The sequence below is a fragment of the Panthera onca genome, chromosome F1 (assembly GCF_046562875.1).
Source record: "Panthera onca isolate mPanOnc1 chromosome F1, mPanOnc1 haplotype 2, whole genome shotgun sequence".
Lineage (NCBI taxonomy): Eukaryota > Metazoa > Chordata > Mammalia > Carnivora > Felidae > Panthera > Panthera onca.
This window is the reverse complement of record NC_138355.1, coordinates 63977223-63996932: the sequence shown is the minus strand read 5'-3', so window position 1 is coordinate 63996932 and position 19710 is coordinate 63977223. Positions and strand designations below refer to the sequence as shown.

Below are 19710 nucleotides of genomic sequence, written 5' to 3'. Positions count from 1 at the left end.
TCACATTCATTCTTTTGTTCTCACAGCACCTACAAATGTGCTTTACCAGACTTGTTCAGTAAATATTAGATGAGAGAATGCGTCCTTTCTACAGTCTCTCAAAATTCTGCCTTTGGAACTAAGTAGCTCAGGACGTAACAGTTATTGCATCACAATAGGAGATATATGTAAAATGAAATAAAAATTTCAGAATTCTTCTTTGTGCTATGTTATTTTTTCACCTTCTTCTGCCATGCTGGTACCTCTATGAGGGCTGACGTCCATAGACAGCTCATACATGCTCTCTGCCAGCTGGTGATGGTAGGTATATATTGAATTACCTTCATATATTTTTGATAATCAGTTGCCTATATATGTTTGGATTGACTTTAGGACTTTCTATTCTGTTCTTATTCTATGTGTCTATTATGTGTCAATACAATACTGTCCTGGTTATTGAGAGTTTACAGTAATTTCTCATATAATGAAGATCAGGTAGTGATCTTCCTCCAACTTTATTCTTTTTCTAAATTGCTTTGTTTAGTACTGGTCTTTTATATTTCTAAGCAAAATTTAGCATTTGCTTGTCAAGTTCTGCTAAATGACTACTGAGATTTTTATCAGAAGAGCACTGAATTTTCCAACCAAAAAAGTATGTCATATCTCTCCATTTACTCAGGTTTTTAAAAATTTCTTTCAGTGATATTTTGTAGTTTTCAGTGTAAAGATCTATTATCTTTTGTCATGTTTACCCCTAATTATTACACACTTTTTATGATTTGAATATTTTCAGATTTATTGAGGCTTTGAGTATCAATTATGGTCACTCTTGGTATTCCCTGTGCATTTTAAAATAATGCATATTCTATTGTTGTTGGGTGAAGTATTCTATAAAGATGACTTTTGTGAAGGTATAAGACCATGTTTTTTCACTATTTTATATCTTTATTGGTTTTTGATTTACTTGTTCTATTAATTATTTGATAAAAAAGTATTGTAATCTTTGTTTATAATTGTGGATTTTTCTATTACTCCTTAGATTTTGTTAGTTTTTTTTTTAATTTTTTTTTTAACGTTTATTTATTTTTGAGACAGAGAGAGACAGAGCATGAACAGGGGAGGGTCAGAGAGAGGGAGACACAGAATCTGAAACAGGGTCCAGGCTCTGAGCCGTCAGCACAGAGCCCGACGCGGGGCTCGAACCCACGGACAGTGAGATCGTGACCTGAGCCGAAGTCGGACGCTTAGCCGATTGAGCCACCCAGGCGCCCCAGATTTTGTTAGTTTTTGCTTCATATATTTTGAAGTCTTGCAATTGGGTGCATAAATATTTAGAACTGTTATGTTTTCTTGATAAGTTGACTTATTTATCATTGTGAATTAACATTTTTTATACCTGGTGACTTTTTGTTCTGAAATCCATTGACTGATATTAATATATCCATTCCAGCTTTCTTTTGATTCGTGTTGGCATGGTGTATATTTTCCCATTCACTCACTTTAAATCTATTGTGTTTTTATAATGAATGTGCTCTTATTAGTCCTTGTTTTTGATACAATCTCACAGTCTCTGACTTTCATTTGAGAGTCTCTAGTCCATTTATATTTAATGTGATTATTGATCAGGTTAGTATTAAACTTATTTCTATAGAAGACTATTTCTTTCTCCTCTTTTTCTGCCTTCTTTCAGATTAATTGACTGTTTTTTTAATGCTATTATTTCACCTTTGTTGGCTTTTAAATTATAAATCTCTGCCTTATTATTCTAGAGGATACTTTGGGGTTTGTAGTATGTATCATCAACTCATTATAGCCTACTTACAAGTGACTAAATACTGTTTCACATATAACGTATAATATATGAGCCTCACAGTAGTATACTTCAATTTCTTCCCTTCCATCCTTTATGCTATTATTGCCATACCTTTCATTTTTACATATGTTATAACCCCCTACACAAGACTATTATTTTTGTTTAAATGCTTATTATTTACAGATTTAAACAACAAGAAAATCCTTATGAATTTACCCATGTTGTATCTCTTCTTACCTTCTTTATTTCTTTGTCAAGATTCAAATTTTTATCTGGTATCCTTTTTATTTTCCTCAAGGACTTTCTTTAATATTCTGTATGGTTGAGTGTGCTGATAATGAACACTTTCAACCAGTGACTGAAAAAGTCTTTATTTTGTCTTTGAATTGAAAAGATATTTTTTTAAATGTAGGATTCTGGAGTGACATCTTTTTTTATTTTATTTTAGTACTTTAAAGGTATTGCTTCACTGTCTTCTTGATTGCATTGTTTCTGACACACTCAAAAAAAATTTGCTATCACATTTATCATTGACTCTTTGTATGCAATGAGCTTTTGTCTCTGGATGCTTTTATGATTTGTTTTTATCATTGGTTTGAGCAAATTGTTGTGTTTGGGTAAAATTTTCTTCACATCTTTTCTGTTTAGGGTTCATTAAATTTCTTTGATCTATGGGATTACGTGTATCATCAACACTGAAAAATGGGGGGCCATTATTTCTTCAAATAGTTTTCTTCTCCATCCCCTCCCCAAAAACTCTATATAGGTATATATTAGGTCTCTATGGCCTTTCCAAAGTTCACTAATGTTCTTTTAATTGTATATTTGGGTCTTTTTCTGTGCTTAATTTCAGAAAGTTTTCACTGCAACATTGTTACATTCATTAATATTTTCTTCTACAGTGTCTGATCTATTGTTAATCCTTTCCAGTATCTATAAATAACCTCAGCCATTACAGTTTCTGTTCTCAGAGATTGATCTGGGCTTTTAAAAATATCCTCTATGTTTCTACTTAATATTTTGAATATAAAGAATGCAGTTACAATAATTGTTTCGGTATACTTTTCTACTAATTTTAACATTTGTGTCAGTTCTGCACTTGTTTTGATTAATTCTTCTCCCTACTATGGATTGTATCTTCCTTTTTCACATGCCTAGTGATTTTTGATCAGATGCCATACATCATGTACTTTATATTTGTTGGTGCTGGATATTTTTGTTTTCCTATAAATGTATTTTTTAATTTTTTTAATGTCTACTTATTTTTGAAGAAGGGAGAGAGCATGAGCAGGGGAAGAGCAGAGAGAGAGGGGGACACAGAATCCTAAGCAGACTCCAGGCTCTGAGTTATCAGCACAGAGCCCGACGTGGGGCTTGAATTCACGAACTGCAAGATCATGACCTGAGTTGAAGTCAGGTGCTTAACCGACTGAGCCACCCAGGTGCCCCATCCTATAAATATTCTCAATCTTTGCTCTGAAATTTAGTTACATTACTTGGAAGAAATTAAATATTTTGAGGTCTTGTTTCTAAGACTTGCTAAGCAGTCCTAGATTGTGATTAATCTAGCAATGATTATATTGTACTATCGAGGCGATATTTCTCTGTGTATTCTACCAATGCTTCATGAAACATGTGGCTTTCTAGTCTTGTTAATGAGATCAGGAATACTTCCTTAACCCATGTCACTCCAGGCACTTCTTTTAGGTGATGCTTTTCCCAGCCTGCCATAGTTTCCTCACACACATATGTTGATCAGGACTCAGGTGAATACTTAAGGGTTACCCTCTGCAGATCTCTGGAGTTCTCTATCTGTACAGCTCTGTCTCTCTCTGATATTCTGCCCTGTGAACTGTAACTACCTTCATCTTCCTTGTCTTTTAACCATGTCTCCTCCTCTCAGAGAGTTCACCTGTCTTCAATTTTGGTTTTCCTTTCCTGTGCCATGATGCAGGAACTCTTTCCATACAGTACCATGAGGCAATCATAGGTAACTCCATTTGTTTACCCGATGTCGAGTGTTTGAAAACAATTGGTTCATACGTTTCATCCATTTCAGTTGTTTTATACGGGAAGGTAAATATAGTCCCCATTATTCTATCCTGTTTTGAAGTAGAAGTAAGATTGCTGCTTTAATGTTTATCTCTTTTTTAATGCAGAGTTTAGAGAATAAACAGTTAAAGTCTAGAAAGCTTGAAGAATGATGGTGAAACAAAAGTCAACAAGGGTGAAGAGTTTGGGTAAAGGCAGAGGGTAGGGGATTGGAGCAGGCAAGAAGATCTTAGTTGCCAGTAGTGACTCATGCAGGAAAGGAATAGAAAGGTAATATAAGAACTATAAACATGGATTTCCCTAGGTTTGAATCACATGAAAATTTTCAGGATATGCAATGAAATTTGAATTATTTTTTTAAAATTATTTTTTGTTGTCAAACTATGTGTTCTGTTTTGGTTTGTTTTCAAACACTATGCCATGAATAAACTGGCTTTTGTGCAGATTATAATACTATCATATATATGTGTAATATATGTGTACTATATATGTAATATACACACAATATATATGTAATACATGTGTATATGTATATATGTATAATATGTATGTAATAATTACATATACGTGATAGTATCATATAATCTATGTATATGTGTGTGCACATACATATACATGCATGCATGTGTGTATATGTATACATATATGTATACATATGAAATATATATGTAATAATTACATGTGTATGGAAGTATTATAGTATTATAATCTATATATATGATATATATATATATATCATATATATATATAATTACATACATAATGCAGATTATAAATACTGCCATGGACTTCAAAAGTCTGTATCTTTCCATGTGTTTTTCCTTCTTTTTGGAATGTGATTCCACCTTGATCTAACTAAACTCCTCACATCCTTGTTCATCCAGTAGAAGCATCACGTCCCTGGTGACATCCTGCCCCTCTGCCACCCAGGCTAAGCCTGCTTCTCTCTCTTCTCTGCTCCTTTAGTTTGTTGCTCGTGTGTACACAAATTCCAACACTTTCAGTATCATATAGCAATTACTGTTTATCTGCTTTTTTCCTCAGCAGACTGAGAGCATATGAAAGGCAGGAACAACATCTCAATCACTTTTGATAGAGTTTCTCAGTACTTATATAAAATTATATCTATTCCTTTCCCGTTTCCCCTTCTACTGTATATTGAAACATTTACACACACACACACACACACACACACACACACATATATACACATATATATACACATATGTGTGTGTGTGTGTGTGTGTGTGTGTGTGGTTTATACCTCACTTTTTGTCCAAAACTGAATCCTGCAGAAAGCTGCAATTATCACCTTATAAGCCTATTAAAATAATGAATTGTATTTACCAGTTCATGGTTCCAAACTTGGCTGTGTATCATCTCCCATCCCAGACACAGAAAATCAGAATTTCAGAAGAGTGATTCCCAGGAATATATATTTTTAAATGCTCACCAGAGTGAGTCTGGTCATTGACAGATATCTGACTTTATTCCTAATTTGATGTGCTAAGATCTGGGATTGCCTTTCTGGACTGAAGCATTCTGGGAGAGTTCGTTGCCCAGGGACCTAGTTAAATTTGAAGATTTACAATAGAACAAAGATGATACAGGACGAAAGATTTGGATGGAGATGTAAAAATTAATATAGACACATACACACCTCTCTTTCCTACCTAGGCTGGTGAGTATAGTCAGTAACTATGTATGTATTTATTGCAAGAGATAAACAACTGAGTGGTAGGTGCCCTTGCCATTTGAATAAGTGAGCCTATTAGGAATAAATTATGCATGGTCACTTTCTTTTTTCTTTTTTTTTTTCTGTCCCTCTTTTGCCATTTTCCAGGAATCGCATCCCATAATTGGGTTGTAATAAAATGTGACTGCTCGGGCAATGCTGGCATTCATCTACATGCCCCTGCCACTTCAGCCCAGGGCGTTCTCTCCTTCTTCCTGGTTCTCCCTCATCTCCCGCCAACCCCCCTTGCAGAGCACTGATGAGATGTGACAACAGAAAACACAAGTGCATTTCCTCGAGATTTACCAACATCCAGAAGGAAAGCTCAAAGGAAAAGGAACAATAGAAAAGGGGACTTGTGGAGGGAAGACAGTTCCTAAGCCTGTCGTTTGCAAATGTCAGCTCCATTCTCGGGGAGCTCTGGAGACTGTTAAGCAAACCTGTTTCTAATGAATACAACAAGAGCCATTTGAATCCTCTAGACTTGAACCAGTCACATTTAACAGATCACCCAGTCTATCTTCCATTATCCTCAGAGGCAACCTGGGCCTCGCAGCATCTTTTCAATTTCAGCCTCAAATGGTCCAAGCTATAGGCTTCAATAGGATTCAGCAGATAAATGATGTGAGAGGGCTAATATACTTTCCACATAATATTATATAATTGTTATGTATTTTGTAGTCGTACGTACCATAGTATTATATAATTACTTTACTTATCCTATTCTCTTAACATGTTAGATTTCAGTGATCAATTAGTCTTGATTATTTTTTTTTTTTTTTGGGACAGAGAGAGACAGAGCATGAACGGCGGGGGGGGGGGGGGGGTACAGAGAGAGAAGGGGAGACACAGAATCGGAAACAGGCTCCAGGCTCCGAGCCATCAGCCCAGAGCCTGACGCGGGGCTCGAACTCACGGACCACGAGATCGTGACCTGGCTGAAGTCGGACGCTTAACCGGCTGCGCCACCCAGGCGCCCCAAGTCTTGATTATTTATTAACACAGCCAGGGGAGCAGCCTAGAAATGCATAGAGCCAGTGGATTTTCTTCTCCACTCCAGCATTCATTAGCTGGGTCAAACACTTATCCTCTGCAGGCCTGTTTCTGCACGTGTAAGAATGAGATCAAAGGTCATCTTACTGAAAATGTTTGCTGAAAGAAAACAAGGCAAGGATGTATTTGAAAGGTGTAAAGTAATATAAAATTATGAGCTCGTATAATTATTGGTATGATTATTTCCAAATGTCTAGAGCTGACTTTTTACTTCACTGAGTTCTTTGTTGAGTTATATTCCACAAAATGGAGAACGTACTATTCTTCGACATTACTTGGTTGAACATGCCCATCATCCCTTTAGTTGGCTGCTTCAATTCACAAATCATTCTTGTCATTCTGACTTCTCCTCCCTTTGCTACCATATATCTGATCCTGAGGGGTCCATTGAGCAAGAATATTAAATAGGGCGCAGTGCTGATAAGATTCTCCATCACCTTCTTCCAAGGACATTAATTCCACCTGATCCATTTCGTATACACTTCTTCCTGTGCAATGACTAGTCCCACTATGACCTTTCCCAAATACAGACATCACAATGAAAGTTTGTAGGCCAAAAAGTTAATGGCAAAAGGCTGATTTTCTGTAAATGAACAAGGTACTAGCCCTGTACAAGGATCGGAACAGTTTTGCACTTATGAAATTATTTACATGTATTGATGATAATGCATTGTCTTACGCTAAATGGTAATTTAGCATAAACAAAGAGTACATTGGGGCACCTGGGTGGCTCAGTCGGTTAAGCCTCCGACTTTAGCTCAGGTCCTGATCTCGTGGTTCGTGAGTTTGAGCCCCACATCGGACTCTGTGCTGACAGCTCAGAGCCTGGAGCCTGCTTCCGATTCCGTGTGTCCCTCTCTCTCTGCCCCTCCCCGACTTGTGCGCTCTGTCTCTCAAAAATAAATGTTAAAATAAATAAATAAATAGGACATTACGCTACTCTGTGTACTTCTTCAAACAAATAAATGTGCTGAACGCACCCCCACACCAGTGGGGATTTCTCAAAGAACCACATAGCTGTCAACAGTCCTGATGCCCAAGTGCCACTACATAGAATCTGATGTGATGATGTTCTTGTTTTAGCTATCTTTGTAGAAAACAAAAATCGGAAGTCAAGGAAAAGGAGGGAGACAGAGATAAGCCGAAAGAGAATGCAAAGTATAAAAATGAAGAGAAGAAAGAGAAAAAAAGAAAAGGGGAAAGGATAGGAGAAGTAAGAAGGGGGCTGTATGTAGCATATTGGTATATTTTGAGATGAATATTCATTATAATATATACTGGATGCAGTAAGATTTTCTTTTTCTCTTTCCTTTCTCAATTCCCATTGGCAATAGCTGGAATAGAGAATGATGAACATGTATCAGAGATCGTGAATTCAACGGCAAAGGGTAAGGGATGCAGAAAGGGAAGCATTTTATGAGATGAATACAAAAGCTTTGCTAAAAAGGAACTATGATAATGCTTTATGTTGAAAAATCACTTTTCAGCATTAAGGCATCTCCACATGTCATCTTATGTAGTGAAGAAGGTCGACAGAATCATAGTTAATATTTTTCTTGAGAAGTGGTTGGTATCCCTTCACAACCTTGCCCCAACGAAACTGGCCAAAACTTGCTACCACCCAAGCCATGTTCAACCCCGTTCAGCTTACTTTTGCTCTTTCATGAGATGGTCAGAACTAGCAGGTTATCTGACGTAGGATGGTATAGACCGGAAAAGGGCCTGCAGTCAAAGGTACTCACCGAGGTTCAGCAGATATGTGAGTGGGTGGGAGCCATTCATGATGGAAAACTTGTGTCCTCTAATACGCGGCAGAAAGTAGAATTCAGAAGGATGCTTTTGGTGATGGTTCCAACAAGCAGTCGTTCATCAGGCGGTTGGACTAGAAATAGTAGGGCCCCCAGCCCAGCCGATGATCAGAAAACAGCAACAGGCAATATCCCCGACTGTGTTGGTAAGTTATCCCTCCCTGCACCCCACCAGAGTCTGGCTTTCAGAGGTCACCAGAACAATGAGGGTATGGTGAAGAAGAGACTGGCCTGAAGAGATACACAAGAGACCAGGTTCCTAGGATCATGGTACAAATCCTAAACCATCAGAGCAGAAGATTTGGTTTCATGCTAAGTCACCCGAATGTTGGATAAGAACCACGTAAATCCTGGGGTGCCTGGGTGGCTCAGTCGGCAGAACGTCCGACTTCGGCTCAGGTCACGATCTCATGGCTTGTGAGTTTGAGCCCCGCGTCGGGCTCTGGGCTGATAGCTCAGAGCCTGGAGCCTGTTTCGGATTCTGTGTCTCCCTCTCTCTGCCCCTCCCCTGTTCACGCTCTGTCTCTGTCTCTCTCAAAATTAAATAATTAACATTTTTAAAAATTTAAAAAATAAAAATAAAAAAGAAGCGCATAAATTCCTACCTTGGAAAGGGAGGGTTGTAGCCGACATAGGGGGACAAGATGAGTTTACAGGAAAAGACCAATGGGGTTGGGGGGGGGAGTTATGGGCTCAAAGTATTGCCACCTTACCTCAGGGTGTGCCTCGGGTCCCCCAATCACCTGGTTCTTTCTGCTGAATTATAATATCTAATTTTTATGTAAAATTCCCATGTAACTGGCCAAAATTTGTAAAGCAGAGTGTAAGCCAACCAAAACATTTCTGAGGAGTGTTGGTTTTAGATCTCTGTGACCTACTATGGAATTTAACACTATTTATATACAGTCCTATAAAGTTCTCTACTTTTTAGTGTCTATTATTCCTTTTTTGTCAATTAAATTTCAGGCCAGAGCTGTCATGTCATCACTGGTCATAGTTTTCATGGTACCCAATACTGTGCCTAACAAATACCGATGGTTTACATGATTGTATATGAGAGTATCTAGAACGAAGATCAAAATACTAAAAAAGACATTGGCACATTATGGAAGGGAGTCGAAAAATAATGACTTGGTCCTAACATCACTTAGGAAGTGAGAACACGTACCACCAAGAAAGTCTCGATCAACAGACAAAAACAGAAACTAAAACTACAACACAAAAACAACACAAAATATGACAACAGAAAACCAAACAGAAAATAGAAGTATGCCAACTCACCATTTTAGGAAAAGAAAGTGTGCTGAAACAAAAAAAATTGCACGAATTCAACAGTTTGGCAAATAACCTTGCTGGTACTGGAGAGACATCTGTAGATGATTCTCCAGCTACCTGGAAATAGGAGAAAAAAGGAAAGAGAGGAAGGGGAAGAAAGAGAGAAAAGAAAGAAAAGAAAAGAAAAGAAAAGAAAAGAAAAGAAAAGAAAAGAAAAAGAGGAGAGGAGAGGAGAGGGGAGGGGAAGAGAAGGGAGGGGAGGGGAGAGGAGGGAAGGGAAGGGAAGGGAAGGGAAGGGAAGGGAAGGGAACAGAGGAGAGGAAAGGAAAGGAAAGGAAAGGAAAGGAAAGGAAAGGGAAAGAAAGGGAAAGGAAAAGGAAAGAAAAAGAGCTTAAAAAGAACAGGTAGAAGTTTGAGAGAAGACCCCAATACATTCAACATGGTCCAAGCAAGAAAAGGGGGGTGTGATGTTAAGCAGCTGGTTAAGAGCTGAACTCTGTCTCTTGCTGCTCCCCATTGAACGACTTCTCACGGGTACCTTGAAGTCAGGGATGGTAGAAAGAATCAGCAAATGCTACAGTGAAGAGCTTCCTTCACTCCCAATCCCAAATACCTTTCCAGAAGGTCATTTAACATTTACCAGTATATCACTGTATCATATAGAAATTCATGACTTCCTACTTCTCAGAAACAACGGCTGTGAAAAGTCAGCAGGCAGTGAAGGGCGAGCTCAAGCTGCCAGCAGCCCTGCCCTGGGAGAATTTCAGCTCCCCTCGCCACACCTTTCCCCTCCTTCCCCACACTGTGGAGCTGACTCCCTGAGCTCACAGATGCCCAACTTTGTTCCCTTTTATTTTTATTTTTTGTTAACGTTTCTTTATTTTTGAGAGACAGAAACAGAGCGTGAACAGGGGAGGGGCAGAGAGAGAGGGAGAGGGAGACACAGAATCCGAAGCAGGCTCCAGGCTCTGAGCTGTCGGCACAGAGTCGGACGTGGGGCTGGAACCCACGAACCGCAAAGCCATGACCTGGGCCACAGTCGGATGCTTAACCGACTGAACCCCCCCAGCCGCCCTTTTAAAATAGGCGCCTGTTCCCTTTGAAAATAGTGTCTCTTACCAGCATCTGGCAACAGCATCTGGACAGTTCTGGGCTGCTTAGACCCATGTAAACTGTCCGTCAATTACTAGACCTGTGCCAACCTCCCAGCCCAAACTATCAGTACTCAGGGGCCAGCAGTGGATGGTGGAGAGAGAGAAAAGGAGAGACTGAGAAGCCTACACGGAAGAAAGTACCTTTCTGGAAACTTCTGCTGGCCTATGAAATAATGTCTTTTCACTCAGCTGGGATCAATGTGGATACGGCTCATTAAACAAAACCCCATATAAGAAAAGGTAAATTTGGTAACAAGTATTTATTTTAATAAAGAATTCACCATAGGATAACATTAAATAACTGGCTTCCCGAGTGCACTTACATAAAATCTTTTTAAGAGCACTGCCATTATAGAAAGTGAGCTAATATTTAAGCTGAGTGTACAATGACTCTTTAGGGGAAAGAGTGGTTTAACCACTGAGCATAATTGTGGGTCTGCTTTAAAATTTAGGAAGTCACTGGTTTCTATGGCTCTACTATAATAATTTCTCTTTTCTGCACTATGGCTGGCTCATCACAAAGAGTGCAAGAGTGGGTACCTTCCCAAGATAGAAGGGGCTGGAAAGGAACGTGCTTCCGGATTCTATCACCTTTGTCAACAGGAATGAAATATTCTTTGTATGTCAGTTGAGATAGTGACTGGACACATTTACAAAGATTCAGTAGCTTTCCACTTCCACAAAATATTAAAATTGGAATTCTATCACTGCATGGTCATTAACAATGTTAAAGTTAGATAATCATGGGCTTATAAATCCTGCCAAGTTTTTAACGGATCGATTTCATTCTGGTACCCATGAAACTCCGATAAGCGCATTAGCTTTTGTGTCATTGTTTGAAATGTAACCAGGCGTTCCTGAACAACCATAATTTTGCCTCCAATGAGAAAAAGCTGATGGAGCAGGAGGAAGCAGGGGGCGAGAGGAGGGACAAGAAGGAAGGATTTACGAAGGATGCACCCCACGGTGGGTCGTAGTAGTCAATTTTACGCAGGTTTTCTTTTTTTAAGTTTATTTATTTTGAGTGAAAGGGAGGCAAGTGCAGAGAGAGAGAGGGAGAGAGAGAGAGAATCCCAAGCCCGCTCCACGCTGTCAGCTCAAAGCCCGACGCAGGGCTCGATCTCATAAACCATGGGATCACGACTTGAGCCGTAATCAAAAGTCGGCCACTGAACCGACTGAGCCACTCAGGTACCTCTTATGCAAGTTTTCTAATTGTATCTCACCACCCAAGAAAATAACACAAACTTCAAGACCCTATGTTACATCTGTTTTACAAATGTGCAAATTCGGCTTGTCCAAATGCACAGACGTGGGTGTTCAGAGTCAGAATTGGCATTTTGAGTCTATTTGACTGAAATCTATTATTTGGGGAGACATTGTTGACTATGTGTCCCAAAACAGTGCACATTCATTTTACAAAGTTAGGAAACAACAGGAATATTTTTAAATGAAATAAAAACATGGATTAATTATCTCATCTAGAGATGTTCCTGGTTTATTTATAGTTATTGCCTTTCAGTTACTTTTCAATACATGGGGTTTTTTTTTTCCGTTTTATGATGTTCTTTTTTTCCTCCTTATAGAAAGAATACATCTTCCTTGTAGAAAATGCAGAGAAGTATAGAGAAGGTAAAACTCATCTATTATTTGTTATAGTTCCTGAGCCAGGCACACAATAAGCTGATTAATCAATGGTTTATTTCCCTATTTATTGTTTCTATACTTGAAATTATACTCTATATATGTAGAATGCTGTATCAATTTTATAGAACATGAGTATGCTTTGTAAAAGACTGCATAATTTCCCATCGTATGAATTTACCCTCATTTAGGTAACCATTTCCCTTTTATTATAAAGTTGGGTCATTTTCAGGTATCCAACAGTGCGGTGAATATGTTGGCTCATGTACTCCCACCTTGAATCATTTTCTTAGGATAAATTTCTACAAGTGAATCATTAAGTTAAAGCATCTGAGAATTTTTTTTTTTTTACGTTCTTGATACAAATGGCCCAAACTGCTTTCCAAAGTGATTGAAACAATTTACAAATCCACCTGCAGAGCCCAAGACTGATTTTAGCTATAACAAGGATTTTATGTTGATCAAAATGTGTTCCTTATTGCCATTATTTCTAAGGACTCTGTTCTTCCCTTCTTAGCACTTACCAAAATTTGTAGGTCCTGTAGCATATTGGTTTAATGGGAGCCTATTTTATTAACTATAACCCTGGTGAAAACAGGAAATCTCTCTCCCTCTCTCTCTCTCTCTCTCTCTCTCTCTCTCTCTCTCTTTCCCACCGTTAAACAGCAGTACTCAACCAGTTAGGGCCCAACACGGAAGAAACAATTATGTTTGTTGAATGAATGGAAAAGTTTGTTCGGTAGAGGATGATGTTTCAGAGTATTTAAACACCAGAATCATCCAGACAAGATAACTCTGAGAGGATCATTTTTAATGATCATCCTGGTTTTTCATGAATTGTGATAACTGAAGGATTTGCTCTGGCATTCAGCACATGGTCAGGTTCCAGGCTCTGGAACAGTAGACCTTGATGTCATAGCATTCCAACCGTGACGGGTCCCATCCACGAGGAACTTGGCAGATTCTGATGGCTTCCCACTGGACTCTCCTGATGGGGAGTGAAGGGCCTGTAGGCATGTGGGGTGGGGTCTCCCCCATTTACACCTGAGTTACAAAGTTTCCATTAAGTAACCATTCAAGGTGAGGCCCCCTGGCTCTCTTTGAAGCCAGACTCCTCCCTGAGGCTTGAAAAGAAACCACACTGCAAAATCACCAAAGAGTTAACAAAGACTTTTGCAACCAAAGCAAAACAATCAGACACAAGGGGGGGATGGTCCTGTGTGTTACTTTGTCCCAGAGACTTGTTTTTGTATCTGTTCACTAGGGCACAGTCCTCTCTCACCCCTGGGGGAAAACCTTGGCTGGTGGGTTCATTTCCTCCCGCTGTGTAAGATGGTCACATCAAGTGAACATCAGCATCGCGGACGCTCTCGGTTCTATGGTGACTTTAAGTTGCCGAATACAGCCTTGATTTGAACATTAGAAGCTCATCCACCTCAGGTTACACACACACTCAGTACTCCTGGACTCGGCTAGGATTTAAATAAGGCCAGTCTTCGAGTAGAGAAGTGTGACCCACTTCCTCGCTCTCTCTCTCTCCTCAGAACCTCTTCCCCATATTTTTGAGTCTTCTGATCCACTTTGAGGGTGTGGGGCATGAGCACAGAGGAGGAGAAGGCAGGGCAGATGATTTTACTCAACTGTAACAGCGGTCATATGGCTCTGGGTTTTTCTAGGTCCCGACAGGTGTATTGGGGTCACCTTCTTTCTCCTACAGCAGCTGAGAGGTTGTGGCAGAGCCCGCCCCAAGGGCCCTGGACTGCACCCTGGGGAACAGGCAAAGTCCCCCGAAGCCCCCACACCCTGCCCCACCACTCAGGGACTCTCCCCAGGTCCCGCTAACCTTCCAGGGAGTTCTTTGGGCCAGAATTAAAGGGCTCCAGCCACTTGTCCCTGCTTTACCCCACCCATGACAGATATCTCATTTATGAAAACCACTCCTAAATCCTTGGCTCCTACCAGCGGGGCCACCGTGCAGCGCACCTCTCTTTTGCGTCCCCAGATGTAGCAGAGGCAGCGGCTTGCCACCTCGGACCCTGCAGGACTTGGCGCCAGGGCTGGTCCTAGGTCATCCCTGCGCAGGGGAGGAGACGGCTCCGCCCCGCTTCTCCACCTGCCTCAGTCCCGCAGGGGATCCCTCTTTCCTTCACTCCGCTTTGGAGATGCCAATAGCGAGAGACACGCCCACACTGCCCAGCACCCACAAGGCCACCCCCAAGGTGTGCCGGCAGGGGGGTTGGGGAGAGGACGCTAAGCTCCAGCGGCCTGTCGAGCCCTGGTGTGGCGGCCGGAACGGAGGAGGCGTGCGTGTCCCCTATCACATGCTCCCCAGAGGGCCAGCAGTCTGCAGACTGATAAGGTGGCCCTTGGGAGGAAAAATGAGGAACCCTGTCGCCCTTTGAGAGAACCGTCGGGGTGAAGGGGAGACACCAAAGGGACAACGCCTGCGGGCACTTCTCTCCAGGTTCACACCTGATACAAAATTTAGACACAACCATAAGCAAGCAGGGTGTCTGCGATGACTTAATTCAGGATGTTCCAGCCTGCTTTCTTTTCCTTTTCCTTTTCTTTTTTTTTAAAGCTTTATTTATTTATTTGGGGGGGGGGTGATGAGCAGGGGAGGGGCAGAGAGAAAAACAGAGAGAGGGAGAGAGAGAATCCCAAGCAGGCTCCGCGCAGGCAGCATGGAGCCCGATGGGGGACTCAAACTCACGGACCGCGAGATCATGACCTGAGCCCAAACCAAGAGTCAGCGGCCGAACCGACTGAGCCACCCAGGCGCCCCACTGTTTCCTCTTCCAAAGGCACATCCGTGGGATGTACGTCTGGCTTTCCTTTCCCATGAACATCCATCCGCCACACCGTTCATGAGTCCGTCCGTACCCACAGGTCTGCGTGTCTCCAGCACAATACTCTTCCCTCCCTTTCCACGCGTGGCCCCAGTGAGGCTGGGACAGCCCCCTTCATATCCCACGTGCCCCTCTCATATCTGCTGTGACCACCTCAGGATTAAATCATCCTGCACTGTCTGTGCGCTCCTGTGCTCATTTGCTTTTCGTACGCGTGTGTCTTACTTCCTGAAACAGAGTTGAGACCTATAACCTGAGGGACGATTGCATCTCAGGCTGTGTCTCCACACCAGGCTGTTCTGCCTTCGTTGTTAACCTTCCATTTCCCCCCATTTCCTGCAGGGCAAAGGCAGACCTTCCGAGGACACCGCACAGCTCCATTATGTTATAACTAGTTGTAACATAATTGGAGTTTTATGCATCAAAGCTTTGCAGAGGCACAGATGGAAAGCAACTCTTGGAATTCCCTCAGTAACCGTGGTTCAGGCTTAGCTGCTCAATACAGAAATATTAAATATTAATTGTGTGCCAGGCACCAGACACAAAGGAGCCACCTTCAAAGAGCTTGCATCGCACTGCCCGTGATCCTTTTCCATTGCCGCTCGGAACCAATGACCACAAACTCAGTGGCTTCAGAAAACACAAAGTTATTCCAGAGCTCTGGAGACCAGACAAATGAAATGGTTCTCAGCAGGCTAAAACCGAGGTGAGGGTGGGGCTGTGTTCCCTCTGGAGGCTCTAGGGGAGAATCGGTTTCCTTGCCTTTTCCAGATTCTGGAGGCTGACTGCATTTGTTGGGGCGTGGCCCCTTCCGTCACAAGCCAGCAATGTGCCCTTAGGTCTTACCTTTTGCCCCACTCCATCCTTCTCTCTGCCATCACATTCTCTCCTCCAAGTTTTCTTCTCCCATTGTCTCCTTTTAGGAACCCTTGTGATTGCATTGGGTCCACTTGCATAATCCAGGCTAATCTCCTTAAGATCGGCGGACTAACAACCTTAATTCCGTCCACACCCTTGATTCCCCAGGGTCACATAATGGGACACAGGCATGGGCTCCAGGGACATCTTTAAGGAACAATTGTTGTACCTACTATATTGATAGAGATAGTTCACCATAAATGAGTAAAGTCAAATGGTTTATGACAGAAAAGAAGTCTGCACGGAGGGGAGCACAGGAGAGCAGGGAGACACAAGGATTCTGTGCTCATTTCTGCCTGGTAGAGGGCCAGAGATTACTCTAAAATGAGATGTCTTTGGAAACAGAGCCCAAGAAATGGTATAGTCTCTCATCAGGCTGACAATATGATATAATGCTTGAAGAAAGTAATTCTGAGCACAGAGGACAGTGGGAGAAAAAAAATGCTTATTTATGAAACAGCATGATAAGTTAATATAAATTGAGAGACTTTTAAAAACATTGCAAGAGTATAGTGTACCAAGATAGACAGAGAAGGAAACAGGGCCATGTCATGGAAAGCCTTGCATGCTATATTGAGGATTGGGGGCTTTATATGTTTTTTTTTTAATTTATTTATTTATTTTGAGAGAGAGAGCTTGTACACACGAGTGGGGGAGGAGCAGAGAGAGAGGGAAGAAGAGAATCCCAAGCAGGCTCCTCTCTGTCAAAGCAGAGCCCCATGCAGGGCTGGAACTCACAAACCATGAGACCGTGACCTGAGCCAAAGAATCGGAAGCTATACTGACTGAGCCACCCAGGCACCCCCCGGAATTTACCTTGAAAATACTAACACTTGAGGGTGTTTAAGGAACAAATCAGGGTGATGAGGTAGGTGTTTTTAGAACAACTACTCTAACCAAGAGGAGTGCAGGACGAGAGGTAAGAAATTCAGGAAATGATGAGAGCCTGAGCTGAAAGAGTTTCAATGAGGACGGAGAAAGTAATTGGATGGAAAAAATGTTGAGTAGAATTTGCTAGACTGGGTGACTGATTGGGTTTATAGAGAGAAAGAGAAGAGAGTTTCCAAGATGACTCACAGGATTTGTTTTGAGTGACTGATATGATCCAGTGAAAAGGGATCTTAGGAAAAAGAGCATGTTTAAGGATAAAGACAGAGTCGTGCTCTATTTGGGATGTATTTATCATAAGATACAGCTGACCCTTGAACAACATGGATTTGAACTGCACGGGTCCACTTATAGGCAGGTTTTTTTCAAGTACAGTGCAGTACTGAAAATATATTTCTGGTCAACCATAGGCTGTTAGTAGCTAGGTTTTGGGGGAGTCAAAGGTTATATCCAAATTTTTGACTGTGTGGGGCGTCAGCACCCCCAACACCAACATCGTTCAAACGTCAACTGTGCTCGCAAGGGATGTCATGATTTCCAAGAGGCAGTTGGTTGCGTTGGCCTGGAAATAAGACAATGTGGGCTAGACATTTAGATAGAAGAGACATCATTATATCGATGTTAGTTGAAGCTATGACAATGGCTGAGTATAAAGTGAGGAAAAAGCTGACCAAGCACAGAACCCTGGATACCACCAACATTCATAGGATGGGAAGGATAAGAGGACCCAGCTGAGGAAACTAAAAGATACTGAGGAATCTGAGGAGAAAACCCAGAGAGAGAAAATTCTGTCATGGCAGTCAAAGGAGAGACTTTCAAGAAGGGAATGATCAATAGTGTCAAATATCACAGGAAGGTCAAGGAAGGAGATGATGATTAAAAGCCCCTTGGACTCAGTGATTAGGAGGACCCTGCTGACCTTTGTTAGTATCACCGAAGATATGGAACAGAAACCTAATTGCAGTGAGTTAGGGAATGAACTGGTGGTAAGCAAGTGAAGAGTATGCCGTCAATGTTATTAGCTTTGAAGGAAGAGTCGGCAATAATTAGAATCAAAAGAGGCTTCTTTGGTTTTGTTTTTCAGGTAACGACATAAGGATTTCAAATCTTCCTTTCTTCATGAAATTCTTTACAACCGTCTCAAAAAGAATTGAGTGCTTCCTTCTCTGAATCCCCATAAAATGGCTACCTACCACCGAGAAGGTCTCCATGACATGGACAGAATCCCACTTGGTAATCTCATGCCTGCCACACGGAAAGAGGTCAGCAAACATTTTTAAATGAATGAGTGGAAGGATGAATCGATGAATCAGTGAATCAGTGAATCAATGAATGAATAAAAAGGTTTCTGTCGGCTGACCAATTTTTGGAACACAGAAATGCTCACATATGCTGGTTGAAAAATAGAGTTCAATGATGTTGTTTTGTCACTGGACACCAAGAAATACGATGCTTAGGCAGTATTCAATATATTTCTTTATAACCAACAAACAATAACTGGCAGAACATTTCCCACCTTAGGGATTTAATTTTCATTACAACGCTCTCTTTACTGCTCACACTACCCTTTCTAATAAGTAACCTGAAGTAAAAGCATCCTGGAGAGACGATTCTTTAGAGAGAGTTTCACTTTGCTATACAATTCCTGCTGCCTGACCCCTACCAGCCTCAGGGGATGAATAGGGCTACTTTCTTTCCCTGTTAAGCCCTAGTGAGAGTAGGGACTTCATGGGCACCCCTTGGAGAGCTCGGCATGTTTCCCCTGAAGACTGAGGGTCTGATTTTTACCTAAGGAAGACTAAAGATGAAAGGGATGCCTGCTTAGAGACAGAGGAAAGAGTGGTGGCTGTGCTGGGAGTCAGGTGCACTTACACCAACAATGAGGTGAGAGGGTGTGCGTTCTGGGCACGAGGTGTGGACCCTTCAGAAGAGAGCTGGCCTAAACCAACTTTCAAAGGGGTCCTGCTAAAAAGGACTAGTCTGCGGGTTAGGCCACCAGAGAGAGGCTCAGAGACAAGGAACAGTGTGGGGGGATGGTGACTAGGAAGGCAGAAGGAGGCATCGCCCACGTCAATGGAACAGCAGGAACAGTCTGGTTCCAGAGCACAGGGGGAAGAGGACATAAGTATGTGAAATAAGACGGTAGCCGTGGATGGTGGAGGACACAATGGATCCAAGATGCATTTTAGAGTGGGATGAGCAGAACCTGATGACCTGTCAACTGGGGGACATACATGAGGGGAGCCAAGGAGGACTGTCAGATAACGTGTGATGCCATCCAGGCAGACAGGACATCCAGGGAGAGAAATATTGGGAGGAGAGGAAATTAAAAAAAAAAATAAGCTCATTTGTAGATATGTTTCATCTTCGATGAGCAGTTAGGACTCCAACATGCAGCTAGACATTTTTTTTTTAATCACTATGATAAAAATACTTAACATGAGATCTATGCACATCACAGATGTTTAAGTGCACACTACGGTATTGCCCACGACAAGCGCAATGTTGTAGAGTAACTCCTTAGAGATAGTAGATCTCTCGT

At 41.5% G+C, this 19710-nt stretch overlaps 1 long non-coding RNA gene across 1 annotated transcript; it reads left to right on the top strand.

Moving 5' to 3' along the window:
* Nucleotides 1-203: 203 nt before the first annotated feature.
* On the top strand, nucleotides 204-18527 carry LOC132685770 (uncharacterized). Its single transcript, XR_009613320.3, has 5 exons — nucleotides 204-300; nucleotides 7967-8020; nucleotides 12456-12501; nucleotides 15705-16068; nucleotides 18253-18527. It is a non-coding gene; the product is annotated as an uncharacterized LOC132685770 (long non-coding RNA).
* Nucleotides 18528-19710: the final 1183 nt, after the last annotated feature.